The 26,391-nt window shown below is 34.5% G+C and overlaps 1 long non-coding RNA gene and 2 pseudogenes across 1 annotated transcript; 2 read left to right on the top strand and 1 right to left on the bottom strand.

Moving 5' to 3' along the window:
- Positions 1-5,037, top strand: part of LOC127149576 (ABC transporter C family member 2-like) — an 83,953-nt pseudogene extending 78,916 nt beyond the window's left edge.
- A 495-nt stretch (positions 5,038-5,532) lies between these two features.
- Positions 5,533-6,717, bottom strand: LOC127149575 (ABC transporter C family member 2-like; annotated as a pseudogene).
- A 1,548-nt stretch (positions 6,718-8,265) lies between these two features.
- On the top strand, positions 8,266-22,448 carry LOC127149465 (uncharacterized). The gene is made up of 3 exons (XR_007821089.1): positions 8,266-8,348; positions 21,577-21,626; positions 22,431-22,448. It is a non-coding gene; the product is annotated as an uncharacterized LOC127149465 (long non-coding RNA).
- Positions 22,449-26,391: the final 3,943 nt, after the last annotated feature.

Here is a 26,391-nt window from a genome sequence, read left to right as displayed (position 1 = left end):
TCAAGTCTTGGCTGGGTATGCTAAAAACCCATTTGACTTACCAAAAACTTACCAACAATAGGTGGGGGAAAGGACCAAAAAGCAAGGTCGCTCCAACTTACCAACAATAGGTTAAAAATTCAAGTCTTGGCAGCTCGGCTGGAAGGAGACGCGGCGCGGCTCGGCTTAGGCGCAGGCGTGGCTCGACTTGGGCGCAGGCGCTACGCGCGTGCGGCTTGGCTGGCGGTGCAGACGCGGGTCACTCAGATCGCGGGGCGGAGACGCGACCGGGTCGGGTTTACGTGTGACGAGGCACAACGCGGGTTTTCGGACTCGGGCGGATCAACGGGGTTCACGGGTCGGTGCGGATTCGACTAGGTTGCGGGTCGGTGCGGATCGACTGGGTTGGCTTCGCCGACTTCGATAGGTAGCGCCCGACGTGGCTGAGCAAGCGGCTTGGCGGTAAGGGGTTGGCTTCGCCGACTTCGACGGTTGGCGCGGGGGCGATCCGGCTAACTTCGCGGCTGGCGCTCAACGGCGTACGTGGCTGCAGGTCGATAGCTACCCTTGGCGAGACGACTCGACGCCTGCGGACGGCTGGAGACGAAAGCGACGCTCGACGTGCGGTGGCGCACGGTGCGGTCACGACAGCAATTGCGGCACTTCGTAAGGGAGGCGGCGGCGGCTAGGGTTTCCAAAATATTTAGGTTGCTCTCTCTTTTTTTATTTTGAAAAAAGAAGATAGGTTTTACTTTTTGGTGCACGAGTCCCAAGGCTCATTTATAAAAAGAACCCAATAATAAATTCCCTTTTTCTTTTCCCTTCAATTAATTCAAAACCAACAAATCTTCTCTCTCTTCAACTAAAACTTCCAATATCTTAAATTTTCAAAATCATCCAATCACAACACTCCCTTTCGTAAATATATATATATTCTTTTCCAAATAAAATATCACATTAACTTAACTCAATTATTTTATCTTCAACAAACAACCTTACCAAATTTAATTATCCAATTAGAGAAATTATTTTATCCTCGGACTTAAATAATTACTCCACCAAAAATTTCATTAATAACAACGTCCAAGGTTTCAATAACTATGCTTAAGATGACAAAATTAAATTCCAAATTGTTGGGACATTACAAGTTTGCCCTACCACTCTACTTTTGCAATTTCTTTTCAACTCACCCTATTTTTGTCAATAATTTAAAAAATAACTATATTTCCTAACATAAGCCGGAAAACTAGGTTTGTTTTAAAAAAAATTAAGTTTTTATTTTTTTTTAATTATTTAGTAATTCTTGATGTTTTTAAAACGTCAAGAAAAAGTATCTTACTTGACGTTTAAAAACTGTCAAGAAATTTGAAAAATTACTCATCTCCGTCTTTTCATAAAAATTCTGGACGTTTTAAAACGTCAAGAATTTAATTGATATCACTTGACGATTCTAAAACGTCAACGATAAGTACATATCATTTAACGTTTAAAAAACATCAAGAATGTCGAATTTATAAAAATTCTTGACGTTTTAAAAAGTCAAGAATTTAATAGATAATACTTGACGGTTTTAAAATGTCAAGAAAAAATGGTTTCAAAACCATCAAGAAAACTGAAAATTGACTACCCTCCGCCTTTTTATAAAACTTTTTTACGGTTTTTCTTTTAAATCATCCATTTCTTGAGGTTTTTTTAAAAAACCGTCGAGAAATTAAATTGCAACTGTCAAGAATGATCTTTTTTCTAGTAGTGATAAAAAAAAAAAAAAAACTTAACTCTTTACAATTTTAGATATATTATAATTCGTCTTTTAATACTTTAATGATATATTTAACATTGGCAACACAATTATTAAAAAAAAATGGTGTAAAATAATGAAGATAATAGCAAATAAATTTTTTTGCTATGATTTTTCTTTTTGTTCAAAGGGAGGATTCGAAATAAATTTCAAAATTCCGAAGTCACAATCACACTTTTTTTAAGCTCTCATTTGTTCTCTCTTTCAATTTTATCTTTGTTTTTGTTTTGATTTAAGAGGTGGCTTAAAGAAGATGTTATGGATCATTTTTCATTGCAATTACCTCTACTGCCTTCCTTCCGAGGCTTTGGGTATCTATTTGGGGTTAATTATGTTTTTTTTTTTAGTTTAATAAATCGATGCAACAGCAAACCGGATTTGGGATGGCCATATTAATAGAGAACAATTTGGGAGAAGGTTGCAACAGTAAAATCAATATCCTAAGAATATTAGAATTAAGGAAAAAATATTATAGGCAAATTTAGTGATAATTGATTTTTGTAATTGCATTCCTAAATTAAATTTCAAGATCTTTTCATTTGAATAAGTGGATTTTTCATTATAAATTATTAACTTGGTTTCTATGCTCATCTTCTTATTTTCTTCCTCATGGTGTTCTGAATCCAAGGTTTTTGTTCATTATTCCATTCTCTTTCACTAAAATCTTGTATTATCCTTTATCCTTTTTTTTTCTCTCTCTTTTGATTTTGACATCTTGTTATATTTTTAAGGAATATTCTCTCGTCATTATATTCAATATAACGATCTTGATTGTTTTGTTCATTGCAAGTTTTAAACAATTTTAAAAAAATTTAACTCGAAACTTTTGGCCATAGAACTATATTTTTGGTATTGTCGACCACCAGTTATAAGTATCGTTTGGAGCAAGTCAGCGATTAGTGCTTACATGCCATGTGCCATTGACTCACTTGTGCTTTCTATTTCTCACATGCTTCTTCTAGCTCTATGTTTCTATAGAATTTGGTTCATCTTCTACAAATTTAAATCACAAAGGCTTTGCTTTAAGTCTAACATTTTCAAACTATTTCTTATCTTTGTTGGCTACTTACTTTGCCTTTGAGCCTTTGTTTAAATTGATAGCCAAAATTTCAACCCCAACAACCTAGATTTCCTCCGTATGAGGTAAACCTAATTTTCATTTCCTTCTAATACTATTCTAATTTTTTTTTTTAGCTTCAATTAATACTTTTATATGAGAGATTTAATATTATTAGCCTTAAAAGTATTACTCGTTGGCACAATTATTTGTTTCCTTCATTTCCAACTCAAAAGCTGACTCAATACTATAGACCTTTTCACTTTCTAATTTATGTCATATGTTCGCTTAAGCAACTTTTGATATCAAGTATTGTTGAGATGTATATTCTATATGGATCGTCACGTCGAGTCTACATGCAGCAAGAATGTTGCACGACCAAATGCTTTTGTCTATTATAAAAGCTCCAATGCTATTCTCCAACACCAATCCTCTTGGGAGGATCGTCAATTGATTTTCGAAGGATACCGTGGAGATTGATAGGACCATTCAACAATATTTTCATGTGTTTTTGGAGCAAATTTCACATATAGTACATTCATCCTAATTAGAACTTCGAGCATTTTATGGTTGTGGGCAATCTTTCCTCTTATGTAGTCTATTTATCTTTTTTTTCATAAATATTTCCTATTATGTAGCATATTGGATCTTTTTTCATAAATATATTTTAAATTAATCATACATTATTTTGAAATTATTAATTTTTTAGTTACTTGAAACTAAACATTAATTTCCTTTTTTGTATTAGTTTCTTTTAAAAAATTCAATTTTAGAAGCACAAATATCTTGAAATGTAAATACATAACCATAAAAAAATTTTTGATTTCCATCAACAAAATATAAATAAGATAAATAGTTTTTCATAAATACGTAGTAATATAAATACTTTTAATTTTTTCATAAATAAACCATATTTATGTAATCTTTCTTCTTATGTAACATATTGAATCTTTTTTTTCATAAATATATTTTAAAATTAATCGTAATTATTAATTTTTTAGTTACTTGAAACTAAACATTAATTTCATTTTTTGTATTAATTTCTTTTAAAAAGTTCAATTTTAGAAGCACAAATATCTTGAAATGTAAATACATAACCATAAAAAAAAATTTGATTTCCATCAAGAAAATATAAATAAGATAAATAATTTTTTCGAGACAATATAATGTCAACTAGACAAAAAGATATACAATTCGATCATGTTCTTCATTCATATTTATTTCACAAATTGAACGATCATGTTCTTCTTTGACGTCCTCATGATTTCTTTCACAAATGTTAAGGCGAAGTAGATTTGGTTGAGAGAGGAACATTTGTTAATCTCTATATTTAAATGTGTGTTCATGTACAATGAAAAAGATATTCAAAGTATTTAAAAATAGAAAAAAACAAAAAGAACGACAGAGTGAAAAATACATAGTAAAAAGGAATAGAAAAAATAGAGGAAAAAATAGATATTTGGAAGGGATCCCTCATTAAACATCAAATAAACATTTATTCTAAAATTTGGTTGCATGTGTTTTCTCTAAAATGATTTATTTTATAATCTCATTTTTTAAAAAAATTATTTCAAATAAATATCAAAGACCTCAATTTAGCCTTGCGAAGATAACTGCAAACTAGCCATTCGCTTACAAGCTGTGGGAGCTCTAATGATTTGGCTGTAATTAGGAGATCTAATAATTTGGCTTAATTACAACAACTTTTGCAACTTTTGCATCCACCATGGGATTTCTAATTACAAATGTTTTAACTATTACTTCTTTGTTGACAGATGTACGCACAATTGGAAGTATGGTTTGCGAATAGCTTAAACCCGGTCTAGCACGTTGAGAGATATATAGATTTAGCTTCAGAAGCACCATCAATTATCGAGAGTAATCGGCCGCCCTCAGGATGGCCTTTGATTGGAGTTACAAAATTTGATAGTGTTGTGTTACACTATAGACCTAATCTCCCACCTGTCTTGTATGGGATCTCTTTTAGTGCTTTTTCTAACGAAAAGGTTGGAATAGTTGGACAGACTGGGTCTGAAAAATCAGCTTAATGCTTTATTTCGTATTGTTGAACTAGAAATAAGAAGAACATTCATTGATTGTTTGGATACAGCAAAATTTGGATTGTGTGATTTTGAGAAAAGTTGTTGGGATTATACCACAATCACTTGTTCTTTTTTCAGGTAAAGAATATGATCATATTTAATCATCTTGGTTTCCAAGGTCCTCTTTGGTAAGTCTGATTGGGTTTTTATAAATTTAGTTTGTCTAAAAAACCTCCTTTCACCTAGGAATTGGCTTAGATATATTCTTTTTATTGATGTTTTTGAAAAATTAGGACAAGTTTTGAAAATTAAAATAGAAAGGTAGTTTTTAAAACTTTGCTTATATGTTTAGAACTTGGCTAAGAATTCAATTCTTGGATAAAATTCATGGTAAGAAATGAAGAGGAAAGAGACTTAATTTTCAAAAACCAAACACTAAGGAAAGCTAGATGATTAAATATGATCACATCCTTTACCTGAAAAAAGAACAAGTGATTGTGGTTTAATCCCAACTTCTCTCAAATCCCACAATCCAAATTTTACTGTATCCAAACCATCAATCGAATATTATCCTGTTTCTATAGCTAGTTCAACAATATGAAATAAAGTATTAATTATGCTTGGATTTTCCAGCCCCAGTTCGTTCAAATTATTCATTAAAAGCGACCCCATGAATGACGGGTGGGAGCTCGGGTCTCTATAACGTAATACAAAACTATCAAATTTATTACTCCAAACGAAGGCCATCCCAAGGGCAACCAATTACTCTCGATAATTGATGGTGCTTCCGAAGCTAAATCTATATGCCTCCCAATGCGTCGACTGAGTTTAAACTATTTTCAACCATGTACTTCCAAGTGTGAGTATATCTATCAACAAAGAAGTAATAGTTAAAACATTTGTAATTAGAAGTCCCATGGTGGATGCAAATGCTTGTTGGTTTTTCTCTTTGCTATTCCCCATCACTGCAAAAGTTGATGTAAGCCAAATCATTAGAGCTCCCACAGTTTGTAAGTGAATGGCTAGCCGTTGGTTTCCAGTTATCATCACAAGGCTAAATCTAATGTTATTGTCTATAGATTTTCCCTTGGTTTCAACAATTTTCTATTATAAGCTTTTTATACATGAATGGTTGGCATATCGTTGAGAGCTTTGCTAACTTGTGCGTAAACGAGAGAGATGATCGATCTACTTATCGAGTCTAGTTGTTGTACTTCTCGAGATGTCTTTACGTAAAAAAGAAAAATAGAAAATAGGTCTAAATTAACAGTTGTGAATTGACAAATAAATATAAGCAGAAAAGTGTAAATAATTAATAGAGAATCAACACAAAAAAGATTTGAAAACCGTACCAAAGTCTAGGCTTCTTTTAAAGTACTTAAAGTCCATCACTTTCTTGAATCTTTTCAATATGAGACAACTACGCTTCAAATATTTTATCAAAACTCAACAATGAGTACCACTAGGCACTACGAATTATCTAAAAAAAATGCATCAAAGAATGTAAGAATAATAATAAAATAGAAAATGCATATTACTTACTTGGTAGTATAAATAGGCTACATAAAAGCATAACATAAGAGGAAAGATTGCCCACAACGATAAAGTGCTCAAAGTTCCAATCAAGATAAAAGTACAAGGGAACTGTGAAATTTGCTTCCAAAAAAAAAAAAAAAACACAGATGGAGATTATGGAACGATCCTATCAATTTCCCACCTATCCTTCAAAATGGATTGACGATCCTCACAAGAGGATTGGTGTTGAAGAACAACATTGGAGCTTCTATAATAAACAAAAGCATTTGGTCGTGCAATGTTTTTGTTACATGTAGACTCGACATGACGAACCGTATATAAGATACTAGTCTCCACAATTAAAAGTTGTTTAAGCTTACATATGTTATAAATTAGAAAGTGAAAAGGTATATAATGTATTGAGTAAGCTTTTGTGTTTGTGTTGGAAATGAAAAAAAAAACAAATAGATAAAAAAAAGAAAAAGAGTAGTTACTACGAGTAGTACTTTTAAAGCTAATAATTAAACGTCTCATAAAAGTATATACACGTACCAGACGAAATAACAAGACAACATATATCGCGTTTTTATATAAAGTTTGATTTCGTCCTAAGCTGCGTTGACCGATCCATTTCTTTAACCACATGTTCTCAAGAATTTCAAGAGTAATCGAAACAACCAAGTATAGGAGTATAATGAAAATCCATACACCTCCTAATGGCTTCATGTATATAAAAGGAACAAAAAAAAAAAGGAATTAGAGAAGGCAATAAATTGATGAATGTATATACACAAACTAAACTAGATAATGTGGAACCAAAAGAAAAGGAATTAGAGAAGGCAATAAATTGATGAATGTATATACACAAACTAAAACTAGATAATGTGGAACCAAAAGAAAAGGAATTACAAAAAGGCAATAAATTGATGAATGTATGCAAACTAAAATTGGATAATGTGTGATTGGTGATTTAAAAGAAAGTACGTACCTAAGTATAATATTCCAATCGAGAAGGCTTGTTTCTAATCTTGCACGATCAGAGTAGTTTTTTGTTGCGTAGTAAGGTATTATGATGCAATAACATCTGTAGAATCATTTTTGATATCGTTATTAGCATGTGGAAGTTCTGATGATGAATTTTAGTACCATTGGTTTCTCCGACTTGCAAAACTTCATTACTTTCTTTGGATAGTACTCCTACATTTTTCATTAGCGTTTGGAACAATTTTCCTTTTTCTCTTAGTTCTTCGTACGTTCCTTCCTCTCCATCATGCCTTCGCATGAAGGAGGATAATTTTGTCAAATTGAGATAGAAAAGGTAGTTAGTTGGTCACAACAACTCTAGTCTTCCCTCTTAATTCTCCATTAATGCATTTTTAAAAACGTGTCACAATCACACTGAATCATTTTTTTTCCTTCTCTTATCTTATTAGGTTTTGTCACAATCCATTGGAGCAATGAAGCCATATTTACGCCAATTCATTGATGTATAGACTTTTTTGTAGGTTTGGTAGAATTTTTTTTTTGTTTAAATGTAGTAAAAGTAAATCTTTTTTTTTTTTTTTGCAAGTTAAATTAGTGAGTTTCTTACCCTTTTTCTTGGCTTGCAACTAGTATATTATTTTTTTCACTTTGACTTTTTTTGCTTTTTTAAACTTCTGTCAATCTATGAAGTATCGTAAGTTTCATTATTATCTAATTTTAACATTTACGAATAGTGATAGACTAAATTAAAAACTATAAGATGATAAGATACAAAACTAAAACTTCTCAATTTAAGCCATTAAAGATTTATTTATTTGTTGTATGTCAATGATGATGTTTTCTTATGCTATTGTTTACAGTGAAAAACAAGGATTATTTGGATCAATATATTGTCTACTTGATTTTTTGGGTTGAATTTGATAGAAGATGAACTACAAAAGATCTTTGATAGCAACACTTCTCAATCCTCATGGTAACAAAGTTTTGAAACTTATTTATTTTGCAATTGCATTTTATATATTATTTGGATTTTTGTAGTCACTTTCTGATGTAAATTTTTAGATTGTTTGTTATTTGTTACATTGTTTGTTGTTTCTCAAAACATTGGTTGCAACTTTTGTTCTTTGAATAACTTTTAGAATAATATTAACTTAATTTATCATGAACTCTATTAAGGATCAAGTAATGAGTTAATATGTTGCATACAAAACAATAATTGTATAACCTATGTAGTTTGCTATTCATTATTAGGACTTCCAAACTGGCAAAAAAGAAGAAGCCTCTGTAGAGGGTAATCAAGATATGGGGTGAGGATTTAGTAAAAGAAAAAAGTGTGCTTTATATTTTGTAACGTAACTTAACTATTTTGTCTTAGGAATCATGTTAACATGTACTTTAGCATGCTTTGACTATCCTGTAGTGGTAGCCATTGAAAAGCTATTTTGTACGATCCGCTTAGACATATGTTTTAGGAATCATGTAGACATGTACTTAGGAACTAGATAATTTGGTGTTGACTATTCTGCAGTTATGCTAGTTATTGAAAAGCTATTTTATTCAATCCGCTTCGATATATGTTATAGGAATCACATTCACTTCATAATGAACACACTTCAACAACATAAAACACATACACACTTCAAGAATAATAACTTCTTAAGCTTAGCTAAATTCATCCCACAAACTAAGATAAATTACATACACACTTCAACGACACTTCATGATCAACAAAACACTTTAAGAACACTTCATAATCAACATTTTTTTATCAACACACTTCAACAACACTTCATGATGAACAACACACTTCAACATTTTTTTTTATCAACAACACACTTCAATAACATAAAGCACATACTTAGCTACATACACACTTCAAGATCAACAACACAAATCAACAACACACTTCAACAACATTATTGTATCTAAAACACACATCAACAACACACTTCAACAACACTATTTTATCAACAACACATTTCAACAACACTTCATGATCAACAATACACTTTAACAACATAGAGCACATACTTAGCTAAATTACATACACACTTCAACATCAACAACACACTTTAACAACATAGAGCACATACTTAGCTAAATTACTTACACACTTCACATCAAAACACACATCAACAACATTTTTTTTATCAACACACTTCAACAACACTTCATGATCAACAACACGCTTCAACAACATAGAGCACATACTTAGCTAAATTACATACACACTTCACGATCAACAAAACACTTCAACAACATTTTTTTTATCAACAACACACTTAAACAACACTTCATGATCAACAACACACTTCAACAATATAGAGCACATACACACTTCAAGAATAATAACTTCCAAACTTAGCTAAATTAAGCCCACAAACTTAGGTAAATTACATACACACTTGAATAACACTTCATGATCAACAACATTCATGATCAACAACACACTTCAACAATATTTTTTTTATCAACACAGTTCAACAACACTTCATGATCAACAACACATATCAACCACACACTTCAACAACATAGAGCACATACTTAGCTAAATTACATACACACTTCAACAACACATCAGTGCAAATACCGAATTCAGTCCACAAACTTACCTACATTACATACACACTTCAAGAACACATAATCGCAAACACCAAATTCAGCCCACATACTTAACAAAACTCAAAGCTAAAACACCTACAAGCATATTGATGGCTAAAAGTAAGAAAATTGATCGAACGATGCACTAGCACAAAGTACAAAAGGAGAGAAAACCAATACTTTGAATGAAAATAGATTATGAAGTGTTGGGATTTGAAGTAGAAGGCTGAGAACAACTTTTAGCGTTTGGCAAGTAAAACAGAGTGTCTCATCTTAACAAAAAGTGTATTCAAGTTACATATACTAAATCAATAGAGATAATTTGATGAACTTCAAAAACTGCATTTTAGTAATTTCTAAGATAACCTTACCTCATTGATTTTGAACATGGCAACCGTATTTTCCTCCAGCACTGTATTTTCCATGGTAGCTCGAACACAAAAATATGTGACAAAAATATGTGACAAAATATGTGACAATGGCATTTGTCGATACAAATACTTTACTTTCTTGAGGATCGTAAAACAAACAACCTCTTGATTCCTTTGGATAACCTACAAATAGACATAATTTTGAACAATGTTCCAATTTTTTAGGATTTTGCACCAACACGTGTATCGGGCATCCCCAAATTCTAAAGTGACGTAAACTACCTTTACGCCCTTTCCGTAGCTCATAAGATGTTTCTGAAACACTTTTAGAGGTAATGTTATTCAAAATATAGATAGCTGTCTCAAAAGCATATCCCCAAAAAGAATCCGATAACTAAGCAAAACTCATTATAGAGCGAACCATGTCCAACAGCGTTCGGTTTCTTCTTTCTGATACACTGTTCTGCTAAGGCGTACTAGGTGTAGAGAGTTGTGACTAGATTCCATATTATCAAATAGTCTTGGAATCGTAAATCCATATACTCTCAACATCGATCTGATCGAAGTATCTTTATTGTTGTATTTAATCCATTCTCAACTACAACTTTATATTTTTTAAATCGTTGTCAGTCGGCTTCACGCCGTCTTTCGATCTAAGCTAGAAGGTAGTCCGGGAAGGGGTGTGATATTACATCCTCGAATCTCCTTGGACTAGACTAAAAATCCACTTTCAAACCTTTAAACTTCAAATTTAGATACTTAACCCCATGAGCTTCCAAGTTAGTTCAAATTCAACGCATCTTTTATGTAGATATGCTTTTTTAATCAATATTCATACCTTAGAGGTTTAGATTCATTAACAATCTCAATATGAAACTAACAAATAAATAACTTAGAAACTTACCCAAATTCTTTTAAAATAACCTCAACCGTGTTGACCAATGACCCTAAATGCTTTAGTCTAGGCTAAACATTCCACCCTTGAACCTTAAACTTCACATTAAACTCTTAACAAGATGAGGATCCAAACTTAGTGTATACTTAATGGGTCTTGTATATTAATATGCTCTTAGTTGCAATATCAATAATATGAGAGATTTAGATCATTTAATAACAAACTCAACATCAAAGTAACAAGTCAATAACTTAAGAGATTACCTACACTTGTCCGAAACGAACTTTAAGTGTTGTGAACAATGCTTCATAATTCTCTAAAGTCCCTAATTTTCCATTCAAACATTATGAGTAATATCTAGTTCATGCTAAAACTAAATGAGTATTTAAGGACTATGAGAGAACTCATTAAATTTACCTAAACCTTAATGATACCTTGTCGAAATAGCCTTAACCACACATTAACGACTTTCTAAATTCAAATTTAGTACCTAAAACCATTTTATGTTTCAAAGCTTATAGAAGTAATACCCAAGCGAACTCTAAAGTTAATGGAATGCCCATTTTCAACCCTTAACATTTAACTATAGGACTCGAGTATCATGGGTAATTCAATTTTAACACTTAAACTTAATGGACATTCAAGAACTCTAGGAAAACTCAACGTAATTACTCCAAACTTTCCAAGAACTTAACAGCGTAATCTAAACTTCAATGTTCAATACCAAAACTGCCATCAAACTTCAAAATCTATCATCCAACACCATGGGTTATTCAATATTATCGCCAAAATTAGATGGGTACTCAAGACCCACTCCACAAAGCTTAAAATCCTACTCAAGTTGTGCCAAAACGCCTAATTTCGACCTTTCAAATAGCTGAACAGTGACTCAAGCTTTTCTAAAACTTGAATCTAGCATCGAAAAGTAATGGGTAATGTTAAACTCAAGTTTAAACTTAATGGGTATTCAAAATCATCTAAAAAGATAACCCCGAACCATAAAGATCATACTCTAAATGGTTTATTTGAATTAAGAACAGATACGAAAAGTGGCTAAAATCTCCAAATACTCCACATCTAACAACAATATGTAATGGGTATTGCAAAATCAAAGCCGGAACTTAATAGGTATATGAAAATCTTCAACAAACCCAACTAAAATAAAGAAAAATTACCCGAAATCTTAGATTCGACGAAAAAGAGTTGGAAGAAACAATGTTAGTGGCGATTCAGCTCGTGGAATGACAACAAAAGTTAATTACATGTTGAACATCTTCGAAGATGACGAAACCCATGGAGAAAAAATAAAGCAACATCGATCAAGGTCATCGACTTTCAAAACAACGTGAACAACGACGAAGCGAGTTACGTCGTTGTTGGCTAACGTTGCAACCCAAGTGCGAGGAAGATGGAAGAGTGTCGGTGTGTCAAGTTTTCTAGAGAAAAAATGGAGGGTGAGTTTGATGTAGAAGAAAGATGTAGAAGAAGGATGGAGAAGAAGAAGACAACTTCTTTTTTTTTTTAAAAAAAAAAAAAAAGTAACACTAATAATATAAGAAAGACCATCTTGCCCCTCACTTCAAATTAAACTTACCTTTTTGCTCTTAGTTTCCTACTTTCAAACATTCAATTTTTCAAGTCTTATTCCAAACTAAATTTGTTCCAATTTCCTTATTAAAACAATTCAACCTTAAAGAATTGGCAATTAGATTTAAACTTGTTTTCACAACTTAGGAAATATTAATATAAATAAAAGAAGAATGGAACGAGGGCTTACAAGTTACTACCTCCTTTTTAAGAATTTCGTCCTCGAAATTCGATTGAAGTGATCAAATGAAAAGTTGTAGGCATCGAGTCCTCATTGCCTGATCACTTTCCCATGTTACTTCCTTAGCAGTATGGTTCCTCCAAAGAACCTTGACTAACGGTATGACTTTGTTTTCTTAGCACTTGTTTCTTCTTATCAAGAATTGGCTTAGGTTCCTCTTCGTAGGACAAGTTCTCTTTCAAAAGGACCAGTTGTGCCTCAAGAGTATGAGAGGGATCAGGAAAGTACTTATGCCACATTGACCATGAAACACATCATAGATCCTTGAAAGTTCCATAAGTAGCGCTAAACGATATGTGAATGGTCCAACACATTTCAATATCTCACAAGATCCAAGACCTTTTTCTACCAAGCAAAACTTCCCAAAGAAGATTAAGAGAAAACTTTAACACTGACTTCAAATTTATATAAATAACTCCTTTGGCAATAATGGGTTGTGTTTAGTATGTCTCTAATAACCTTTATTGTCTCTTTGGGGACTAGTATCAATTCTTAGACACTTCATTTCCTCACCCTTACTTAACACATAAAAATATTGTTACAATTTCCACTCTAGTAGTTGAATTGGATTCAATAGTCCGGTTGCTTTTGTCTAAACAGTTCAACCTGTTGGCAAAACAAACATCTTGAGACATACTCAGCTATCTTGCGCTTCCTTCCAAGACACCAATGGTGTTGTTTTAAACTTCGATACACCTTGGTGCTTCCAAATGCATAGCCTAAGCAAAAGTGGTAAGTTTTCTCTTATATTTCATTCTTTACCTATAATTTACCAAAAACACATGATCAAATATATCTTATCATTGCTCCATGACCTCCTAAGTTATAGCCTAATTGGAAGTCTTGATTCACTAAGTCTCTTATTTGCTTAAACCTTCAGTATTCTTATCATGAGCCTTTACTCTTGTTAATAAGATTCAATCTTACTCGAACTATACATGCAACCTCTCTGAGAGTCGCTATCAACTGCGCATTACAATTATTAATTGCAAAACATAAAAAGTTGATGACATCCAAGAAGCTTGCAATGAACTATCTTTTAATTTAAAGCATCAGTTACTACATTTGTTTTTTCCTAGATGGTAATCCAATGCATAGTCCATAAACTTCAATAACTTTACCACCTTCATTGTCTTATACTTGAATCCTTTTGATCCAAAGGTACTTTAAACTCTTGTGATCTGTCAAGATACGACACTTCTCTACATATAAAATTGTGTTGCCACTTTTTTAATAATAACACTATTGAGGCTATTCTCACATCATGAGTTGCATAGTTACACTCATGCTTCTTCGATTATTTGGAAGCATAAGTTATCACCTTACCTTTGTACATTAGAGCACAAACTAAACCTTAATGAGAAGCATCACAATAAGATTTAAACACAACATAAGGTATCAGAAGTGTAAAATAGTCATGGGAAACAAGTCGTCTCCCCAATTCCTGAAAACTTTGCTCACAATCTTCATCCACTTAAATTATGAGTCCTACTTGGCCCTGGTTAATAAAAGAGCTAACTTTGAAATTCCTTTTATAAAATGCTGGTAACATCCAATTAAACCAAGAAAACCACATATTTTAATAATTGTCATGGGTTGCTTCCACTTACATATTATTTTAGCTTCCCGAGGATCCACTAGGACACCTTCGGTTGTAGCAACATGACCAAGGAATGTTATTTGTCTACGGCAAAATCTACGTGGACTGAACTTTACATACTTTTTATTGTCTTGTAACGTCAACGACAATATTCTAAGATGTATTATCATGCTTTTCTTTCCCCTTAGAATAAGTAATACATCTATAATGAGCACAATTGACAATTTACTCTAGCTTGAAATACTCGGTTCATTAAGTCTACAAAGGCAGTTGGTGCATTAGTCAAACCAACCATATTTCAAGAAATTAACAATGCTCATATTTCATTTTAAACATCATCTTTGTTACTTGGCTCCTTACTCTTTAATTGATGATATCTTGCTCTCAACTATTTTAAAGAACACTAAGGTGTCCTTTAGCTGATCGAACAAATCATCAATACATGGCAAAATGTACTTAATAAAGACGGTTACCTTGTCCAACTATCATTAATTATTACTTACCCTTAGGATGCCGTTTTCTTCTTAACAACTCAAGACTAGTGCATCCAAAGAGAAACATTGGGCTACATAGAACCCTTAATCATAAGTTTCTACATTGAGCCTTTAACTTCCTCAGTTTCGTTGGAGTCCGCTTGTATGGTGCGAAGGGATTTGTGTTATACCAATACTAACTCCATGAAGAAATCGATTCTCTCTATAGATAGTAATCCTCGTATTCTGTTTGGAAATACATTCTGAATACCTTTGTACCATAGAAATGTTCTCAAATTTTAGCTCTTGATTTGGGTATTTATTACATAAGCCAAGTAGGCAATACAACCCTTTCTTAAACTACCTCGCTCTTACCACGGAAATAACATACGCGAGAAATCTTTCCATTGCCTTTAAACTCACTTCAACGTCACCTTGTTACTTAAACACTTGATCTTTTATGATATAAACCTATAGTGGTGTGATACATTGACAGGAAATCTATTCCAATAGACTCATCAAATTCCAGGGTTAACCAGCCATTAGCCCCTTCAGATGATAAGTTCGTAAGATTAGCTATTCAAGCACCCCTTGAGATTCATTTCTCTACCTTATTCTCAAACAAGTTCTTTGCAACTTGTATAGCCGTAGTTATAAGTTCAACAACATCATCCATTCAGTACTAACAGTAGCAGCATATGAACCTCCGTTCTTAAACTATCCTTAAAACTTTTTCATTTGTTCACCTCGTCTTTTATAACTAAAATAGAATATTTGGACGATTAGATGTGCTTCTTTCCATATTTTGCCATAAACACAGTTTCCTGTTAAAGCTTCCAAAATTCATTTCGCTTCCTATTTTCGAATGACCACTGATCGGGTTCTTACGAATAACTCTTTAAGATTCTTTGTAACTAATTAATCTACCATCAGACATAACGTAGAGAAACGCCATCAGTTCTTCGCTCCTCTTTACAACAAGAGAGTGGCAGGTCAAGCCTTCATTTCATTTAGACAACTCATGGTTCCATGTTCTTTCCAACACACTAGTCTACCACTAAGGCTTAACTTAGTATAACACCATCAACACTTTGCCCCTTTTTACTGTAAGAGAATGGCAAGTTCCACTCGCTTGTCTTATGTCGAATGTTGTTGTTCCTAGACTCTTTAAAAGCTCAAATCCTTAGTTTTTAAGACTGGCTCACATAATTCTCATGCCAACGACAATATTCTGAGTTAAATGAGATATCATCAGCTCACCAAAATTCTTTTTCCGCCTGAGGGTAACTAATGTCACTTTAACTTCCTCAACTGCATGTCTAAACTATCAAGAGCATCACGAGTTTTCTTAGTAGGTTGCTTGGATCGTATGCCACAATTGTGTATGTTTCAATGTAACTTACTTATTCGATTCAAACTCTTGCTAACTCTTGAATGCAAAGGCTCTTGATTTTCCTAACTCTTGCACATAACCCTTAGGTTTCCCAAAACCATGCTCTGATACCAAAATTGTCGCACCCTGTTCTAAATTTTCCCCTCTAACCTAGATCGTGGTGTGAATCTACTCCTTAAACTCATTCCTTTCATAAATAGGATTAAGAAAACCTATTTCAAGAAATTCTATAGAAATTTCGACATAGTCTCCTCTGAAAAACGAACTAACCATACCTGAAAATAGAAGAAAGACACACTTCTAACCTTTTCAAAAACTCAAATATCATCGAGTGTGTCTCACTATACACTCATCCAACATAATCCAGAGTCCCAAACAAAGTTTATATTCAACTACGAATTAGTTGCAAAGGAAATACAATCTAATAAGAGACATTACATATTCAAATTCTCATCGTGACTATCGCTTCTTCTAATCACCCGGTAATGCAATAGAATACATAAAGAATATACATACTACAAAATGAGATACTACAAACACTGACAGGAAAGCACAACCAATGCTTGGTCCTTGACCATTACCTGGAGGGGAGAAAACATTGAAAACATGAGTTGAAACTCAATGAATGACAATTTTGTTTATTTTTCTTAAAAACTTATAAAACATATATTTAACTATTTAGTTATAAAATCAACATCGAAATGATAATTAAAACATTAGAATCATATATTACCATAAACCATAAGTAAGGCCAACAAACCTATATCCAAACTAACTATGGCAAGGCATCTAAATATACGGCCAAAGATAGCTCGCACATGACCAAAAATCATACGACCAAAACTAGCTCAAGCATATTTAGTACCTGCCACGATAACCTCTATCCAATCCAATCCAACCAATCAAACCCAACCATAATAGCATACTAAGCATACGGCCCAGGGATAGCTCACATGTGCTCCATATCCACCAGGAAACGCGCGGCCAAATGGAGCTCACGCATACTCAGCACCTACCACGGTAACAACATCCCACTCCTATGTGCACATAGAGCCACCCAACATGGGTTAAGCTAGGCCTAAAGCCATATCACAATCCTCCATCCATATCCTCACTTAGGCTCAGGTTCTCGGATCTCCGATCACGGCCTCTTTCAACCCCGAAATCCTCTGAAAACCATAGGTGGCGCTACAGAAACACATTCTCGTAGCCTTAAGGGTAATCACCAACATTCATAATATCACATATTTTATGTTTAACAACCAAACATGGTCGGGAACACATTTCATAAAGCCATTTTAAATCCTTAGCAACTAAAAACATGTTATAAGAATAACCTTTCATTCAAAACATCCACGTTTAATAACAGATCAAGTATTCCTTAAATCAGTTGCCGTATAAATCATGATTAATAAATTCGAGTTCAAACATGCTTTCGAAATATAAGAGTTCATGGAAAACAGAAAGACATATTTGAAAAAATTTCTAGCAGATGGTTCATAAAGTAATTATATTCGAAGTTCTCACAATCATGACATATTATAGGACATATATACATTGATAAGGAAATACTTGAAAATAAGCCACTCACAGTCAATAACTCGATCCCCTAAGATTATTGAGATAACATTCAACGTCACATCATTGTTTTCACTTAGCAAGACAACACAATAATCTCTAAAAATACTTCTTTAAGAGCATTCAAGCTATTTTACATTTGTTGAGTCCTTACATGTAAACCCAATATTTTCTTGGTTTAATTTCTTTAAATGTGGAAAAAAAAGAGAGAAAATGTAACGCCCAACATTTTTTCGGTTTCCTTTGTTATTTTGGACCACTAATAATATTAATATTAAGTGTGGTTATGGGAATTTTAAACTTATTGGAAGAACCTTGTCATTTTATTTCTCGAGTAATTAAGGTTGAGAATCTTTATTTGGTTTATGATAATAAGTATTTTTGGAAATAATTGGGGAAGTTTTATAAAACCAAGGTTGGTTGGTTAAGGGAGAAATGTGGGGACTAGTTGGGGGTTAATTAGGTAAATTCCAAAAGATTTGGAGATATAGGAGGTGGTTATTTTCTAATTAATTAAAGGAATTGGAAAAAAAAAAAAGAGATAAATTCTCTCTTTAAAGCAGCCTCGGGACGCGCATAAGAAAATCAAAAAAAAAAGGAAAAGAAGAAAGAAAGCAATTAAGCCGCCGCCGCCGCCGCCGAAACCCTAGCCGCCTACCCACGCCACACGCCCAGCCGCGCCGGAGACAGCAAACCAAGTCAAGCCACCGCACGCCGAGGATCAGCTACGCACGCCAGCCGTGTTTGCAGCCGGAACTAGCCGCGCCGCGTCGATCTGAGGAAGGGCAGCCAGCCGCGTCGCGACGCCCCGATCCAACGCTGAGGAGCCGCAGCCGATTCCTCAGCCAAGCCGTGTCCGCAACGCCGTCGTTCACACGCCCAGCCACGCCGCGCCGCTTAGATCCGACGCAGCGCAGCCGGAACGTTCGCCAGCCAGCCGTTGCGCCGACTGAAACCCAGCAGCTAAGCCTCGCGCGCCTCCAGCCGCCGAACCCGAACCCGGAACCGCCCCGCGCCCGCTCGCCCGAACCCGAAACCGAACCCGCGCGCTTCTGTGTAGCCGAGCCGCGTCTCCCCTGTTGCAAGCCGAGCCGCGTCTCCCCCTGTTGCAAGCCGAGCCGCACGCGTAATTCCTGTACCGAGCCGAGCCGCGTCTGCCCAAGCCGAGCCGGTCCTGTCTTCTTCCAGCCGAGCCGCCAGGACTAATTTGGCTCCATCCACCTAGATTTTGGTAATCTAATTAATTATTGTGGTTTTTCCGGTAAGACTCCATGCTCGGACGTTAGTTAAATTAAATTGGGTCTTAATTAAATTATTTTCCTTAAGGGACGTCTTGGACCAAGTAATTGCTGCAGCGCGGGATTTCTTCAGTAGGGACTCGAGCACTGCAACCTCTCTAGGGTAAGTTATTTCAATTGAGTCTTGAACCGTTAGTCGTTGGCGACCTATTTACGAATTTTGACTTATGAAACAGTTAGGACTTCGTCGCTTGGAAAGCGTACTGCCTCGCGGTTAGGACTCGACAAGTAGATCTCCAGGTAAGAGATTCTACTACTAGCTTCATGTCTAGAAGTATGAGACTGTGTATGCCCCTATGTTGCATATTGAGAATTTGACAGTACGATGCCTGAAATAAATGTTAGTATGATGCAAATGACGATATAGTTGTGCTATAGCCTGTTATGTGTGGCAAGATCTATTATGGTTACGACGAATGTCGGGACGGAGAGTGTAGAGATGATTTATGTGACATGTTATATGCTGATGCCACGTGTATGTATACTGCAATTAGGGTACCTGTTAGCTTAATCTGTTAGAGTCGTACCTGCATGGGTGTCCTTCGGGATCACCACCTATTGAGGACTGTGCGGTCCGACGGGACACCAGTCTAGCATGGATATAGATATGACTCGAGTGACTCGACGGGGTCCTCGCATCCCGACTGTCCTAGGTGTCCCCCGGGGCACCGAAGACCAGAGTTACGTTCCTACGGGAGCGCATGATTGCACGTGTTCGGGAGCGTGCCAGAGATTGGGTACCAGTTACCAGGACTCTAACAGGAAGTTAACAGGCACCTAGTGGGACTAGTAGTGGGTCCCTTACTGAGTATTTTTATACTCATTCTCTTCATTTTATGTTTTCAGGTAGAGGACGAGGCAAGGGCAAGGGCAAGCTGGCGAGCGACCCGAAGTGAGACCGTGGAGGGCCATAGGGACTACCGCTTCCGCTTATTCTTATTTCAGATTTTAGCATTTGAGTTTGAGTACTTTTCATTTCTCACTATCTTTTATGTAGATAGGGCCCGAGTAGGACTTCAGAATGCTTTTACACTTTTTGCACGACTACCTTGTTTATGTTTTTATAAATGAATTTCTTAAACCGTATGCGTTTTAATAAAATTTTCCGACTTAAACCACTTGTTCTATATTTAGTAATGACTTCGATTCAGTATAAGGAGTTGGGTCGTTACAGAAAAAAATGGAAATTAAGTGTGTTTGTATATATATAATTGTTTTATTAAGTAAAATAAAGAAAAAAGAAAAGAAAGGATAAAAGGAAAAAAAGAGAAGAAATTTTTCATTTTTCTTTTCTTCTTCTTCTCTTCCCTTGACCGCCAAACTTTTTCTTCAAAAAGTTCTCATCCATCTTCCATTTTTCCTTCTTCAATTTACAGGGAAAATTTAAGAGAGAGTTTGGAAGGAAGAAGAAGAGGAATTTTACTAGAGTTTTGAGGTTGAAGAAAAGAAGGAGAACTCAAGCAAAGTGTATCCATGGCAGAATCTTGGTTCATTCTGCACATCACTGTTTTTTAATTGGGTTTGAACTCTTCAAAAAGAATTAAGAGGCGAGGTTTACATTTACTGAAATTTAACTCATTTTCAAACGAATTGTATGAAGAAAGTTGGAGCAAATTCTGATATTCATTGGGTGCTTTTTGACAAAGAAAACAGGGTAGTTGGTTTTCACGTAAAATTAGGAGGTCTCTTGTTTTTCTTGTATTGTAGAGTGTACCGATGAAGTTAGGATCTCTATTTAGTATGGTTGTTATTCGATTTACTACAATGTTCATGAAGAAATCTTGAACCAAAAATGACTAAAAATAAGTTAAATCGTAGGGAAAAGTTAAAGAGGTCGTGTGCTCGTGATTCTGAAAGTTGTTCTGTTTCGAGGGTTATCTGAGTTTATTCACAGGGAATCAGATTTATATATCTTTAGGTAAGTTTTAGAGGACCTCAAAATGAAGATTTTGACATAAAGAACACTCATTTTGGTTAAGTATTGAGGGAGTTATAGTCATTTGAAGGTTATGTTAGAAATCTGGAAATTTCAGAGAGTTGTTGAAATAGGATTTTATTTCTTAAGCTTTGTTTTCGTGAGCGACATCTTTAGTGCGACATGTTATGTATATCTTTAGAAAACCAAAATGTTTAGAGTTCTAATACTCGGTTGGGTTGTTGGCAGGCCGAGAAGAACTAAACGAAGCTTATAGACCAAGGATCTAACCCAAGATTGTGAGTGACAAAACCAATTTTGAAATATTTTCTATAACTGTTATTTATGATTGAATGCGATGAATGTTTATTTCCGAAGCCATGAAAGGTATTTGAATTTCATGACTATTTTCAAGTATACGTTTGGAAACTAGATTTCTTAATGAAATTTATGCTAGCACGTGGATATTAAATGTTTGGAAAGTATTTAAACCACAGTGTTTTAAGCAAAGCATGAATTAGTAAGAAGTTTTGTTTTAAGAACTACAGTTTTCCACGAAAGAGCTGAGTAAAGTTTGAGCTCTGTGTAAGATTTATAAGCAGGCATGTTTTAATATTTTTAGATGATTTATGAAATTTTCATTAACTACATGACTAAGATCTTAAGCATGAGGCTAGAGATTACCGTGTGCACACTGGTTAGATTCCGTTGTTGACACTGAGTGTACTCCGTAACAACATGCCGTCGTGACTGTTGGGCGGGCGCCACTACGACAAAGACAATGGGAGTGCTAGGTGGGTCCCACTACATCGTAGAGCTTGTAAGCCTTGTTGTACTAGGTGTACCCTACACAACGTAGATTTGTCATGTTAGTTAAAATATTTTGTTATACTTGATATGCCTTGCTAGATTTCAATGATGTATATGCTGAGTATTTGAGAAAGCTATTCTTACTACTATACATTTACATTTACGACTTGTATAAACAGATTTATATGTGTAAAGCTTTCACGTGTTCTTATCTTTAAATTTATAGTTTTAAACTGAGTCACTCACTAAGCTTTATAGTTCACCCTTTCCAAAATGTTTTACCCATTTTCCAGGTAGAGATCGAGTTTCTAGTGCCTGATAGACTGCCTTAGTCTGCCGAAGCTCCGTTATCGATTACCAGTACGTGTTTCGAGTTGGGCATAGAGTCTGTTGTGTTATGATGCATATACAACCTTGTATGTTATAGATACTCCACAGTTTGTATAAGCTTTAGGAGCTGCAGTTGTGTAAATTTTTGTTGGTTATATTTTGATTAAGGTGTCTTTAGGTTTACTCGTGAAATCAGTAAATTTCGAGGTACACTTCATGTATGTGTATGATTAGTCTAGGATTCACTACGTTGTGTACATGTATAATAGTTTATATACTAGATTCGCAAGTTCATCTGATTAAAGTTTTAAGCAGAGTCGACAGATACAGGTAAAGAAAATCATTATCGATCGGCTTCACGCTGTCTTTCGGTCTAAGCTAGCAGGTAGTCCGGGAGGGGGTGTGACATTACATCCTCGAATCTCCTTGGACTAGACTAAAAATCCACTTTCAAACCTTTAAACTTCAAATTTAGATACTTAACCCCATGAGCTTCCAAGTTAGTTCAAATTCAACACATCTTTTATGTAGATATGATTTTTTAATCAATATTCATACTTTAGAGGTTTAGATCCATTAATAATCTCAATATGAAATTAACAAATAAATAACTTAGAAACTTACCTAAATTCATTTAAAATAACCTCAACCGTGTTGACCAATGCTTCCAAGTTTTGAATTGAACTTTCCCCTAAATGCTTTAGTCTAGGCTAAACATTCCACCCTTGAACCTTAAACTTCACATTAAACTCTTAACAAGATGAGGATCCAAACTTAGTGTATACTTAATTGGTCTTGTATATTAATATGCTCTTAGTTGCAATATCAATAATATGAGAGATTTAGATCATTTAATAACAAACTCAACATCAAAGTAACAAGTCAATAACTTAAGAGATTACCCCCACTTGTCCTAAACGATCTTAAGTGCTGTGAACAATGCTTCATAGTTCTCTAAAGTCCCCAATTTTCCATTCAAACATTATGGGTAATATCAAGTTCATGCTAAAACTAAATTGGTATTTAAAGACTATGAGAGAACTCATTAAATTTACCTAAACCTTAATGATACCTTGTCAAAATAGCCTTGACCGCACATTAACGGCTTTCTAAATTCAAATTTAGTACCTAAAACAATTTTATGTTTCAAAGCTTATAGAAGTAATGCCCAAGTGAACTCTAAAGTTAATGGAATGCCCATTTTCAACCCTTAACATTCAACTATAGGACTCGAGTATCATGGGTAATTCAATTTTAACATTTAAACTTAATGAGCATTCAAGAACTTTAAGAAAACTCAACGTAATTACTCCAAACTTTCCAAGAACTTAACAATGTAATCTAAACTTCAATGTTTAGTACCAAAACTACCATCAAACTTCAAAATCTATCATCCAACACCATGAGTTACTGAATATTATTGCCAAAATTAGATGGGTACTCAAGACCCACTCCATAAAGCTTAGAATCTTACACAAGTGGTGCCAAAATGCCTAATTTCGACCTTTCGAATAGCTGAACAGTGACTCAAGCTCTTCTAAAACTTGAATCTAGCATCGAAAAGTAATGGATAATGTTAAACTCAAGTCTAAACATAATGGGTATTCAAAACCATCCAAAAAGATAACCCCGAACCATAAAGATCATACTCTAAGTGGTTTATTTGAATGAAGAACGGATACAAAAAGTGGCTAAAATCTCCCAATACTCCACATCTAACAACAAAATGTAATGGGTATTGCAAAATCAAAGTTAAAACTTAATGGGTATATGAAAATCTTCGACAAACCCAACTAAAATAAAGAAAAATTACCGAAAATCTTAGATCCGACGAGAAGGAGTTGGAAGAAACAATGTTAGTGGCGATTCAGCTCGCGGAATGACAACAAAAGTTAATTACATGTTGAACATCTTCGAAGATGACGAAACCCATGGAGAACAGACAGAACAACACCGATCAAGGTCGTCGGCTTCAAAACAATGTGAACAGTGACGATGCGGTATGCTGGTCGTCATCAGCAACGGAGGAGCTTTGTCAGCGCCAGCGAGTTATGTCGTTGTGGCTAGCATCGCAACCCACGTGCATGGAAGATGGAAGAGCGTTGACGTGTCATGTTTTATAGAGAAAAAATGGAGGGTGAGTTTGATTTAGAAGAAGGATGGAGAAGAAGAAGACAACTTTTTTTAAAAAAAAAATAAAAGTAACACTAATAATATAAGAAAGACCATCTTTCCCCTCACTTCAAATTAAACTTACCTTTTTGCTCTTAGTTTCCTTCTTTCAACATTCAAATTTTTCAAGTCTTATTCCAAACTAAATTTGTTCCAATTTCCTTATTAAAACAATTCAACCTTAAAAAATTGACAATTAGATTTAAACTTGTTTTCACAACTTTGGAAATATTAATATAAATAAAAGAAGAATGGAACGAGGGCTTACATAACTTATATAAGTTTTTTCGAGTATAGCAGAACATATTTGAATACCTTTATAGAAAATGAACGCTTCATTAATTTTAAAAGATATTTTAGACATTTGTTCAAAAATATAAGAGATAGATATTAAACTTCTTCTCATTTGAGGTACATACAAGACATTCTTAAGTATGACATATCTATCTTCCAAATACAACTTAAGATCTCCCACTGCTTCAGCTGAGACCATCTCTCCTGTTCCAACCTTGAGAGTGATCTCACCTTCTGAAAGCTTTTTCCAAGAACTATTTTCCTAAAATGAGAAATAAATATGGTTAGTGGCTCCTAAATCTAGTATCCAAATTGAATTTTCATATTCCTTTAAACATGTTTCAACAATTAGTAAATCATATTTACCTTGCGTCTCCTTCTTTGTCTTTTTCTCTACAAGGTACTTTAGGCAGTTCCTTAACAAGTGCCCGTTTTGGCCACAATGGTAATACTTACCTTTTTCTACATCTTTCTTTCCCTTGTTCTATTTGGGAGTCTTTCCCTTTTCCTTCTTTATTTAAGCATTAGGTTTTGAGGGTTCAACTTTGGTTTTAGAGGATGATCCTCTTGAAAACTTCCTTTTTACGGTAGCAATATTTGCTTCCACTTGCTACCTCTTACCCATGGTAAGGTTTTGGAATCGCAGGAGCTCGTTTAGAAGGGTTGTCAGATTAAACTCTATCTTGTTCAGAGACGCATTTGTCTGAAATGGTATGAAGCTCTTCGAAAGAGACTCTAAGATAAAACAAACTTGATTAGCCTCATCAATGGCACCACTATTTACTTCGGCGATGTTAAACTGCATCATCATGTCTAGGACATGTTCTCTAATTGAGGTCCCCTCGTTTATACGCTTAATGTAAATGTATTTGATTCCTCGTTCTTAGGGACCATTCTGGTTACACAAACATTGCCTTTAATGAATCCATAATCTCTTTAGCCGTGGCTAAGGATTCATGTTTCTTTGCCAAAACTTCAAACATGCTGGTAAGAATGTAGACACGAGCTTTTTCATTAGCCTTTACCCATCGATCATATGCTTTTCAACTAGTTCGGTTAGAATTAGAGGTGGGGGTTTGAGGACATTCCTCCATTAAGACAAATCTTAAATTGTCAACCACTAATATTATGTTAAGATTTGATTTCCATGCCACATAATTATCGCCATTAAGTTTTTCGGAAGCTAAAAGTTGGACTATTGAGTTATTCATGCTGAAGAAACAAACATATTCTCTTTAGAAGAAAAACTATAATTCTCTATAAATCAATCTATTTTAGCAATTATTAATAATGTACCATTCAGTATTATGTTTTGCAACCATATTTCAAAAATTTAGAATAACCTCCACCGAAGGGTAGTTGTTTATTCCTCCCTTGAACCAAGACAATCTTGACTAGATGCTAACTCTAGAATAACTTTTTCTTCTTTATAGCATTTAGTCATCGCTTGTTTGGTCG

The sequence above is a fragment of the Cucumis melo genome, chromosome 5, assembly GCF_025177605.1.
Source record: "Cucumis melo cultivar AY chromosome 5, USDA_Cmelo_AY_1.0, whole genome shotgun sequence".
Classification (NCBI taxonomy): Eukaryota; Viridiplantae; Streptophyta; class Magnoliopsida; order Cucurbitales; family Cucurbitaceae; genus Cucumis; species Cucumis melo.
Note: the sequence above shows the minus strand (reverse complement) of the source record. Positions and strands in the feature narration are given on the sequence as shown.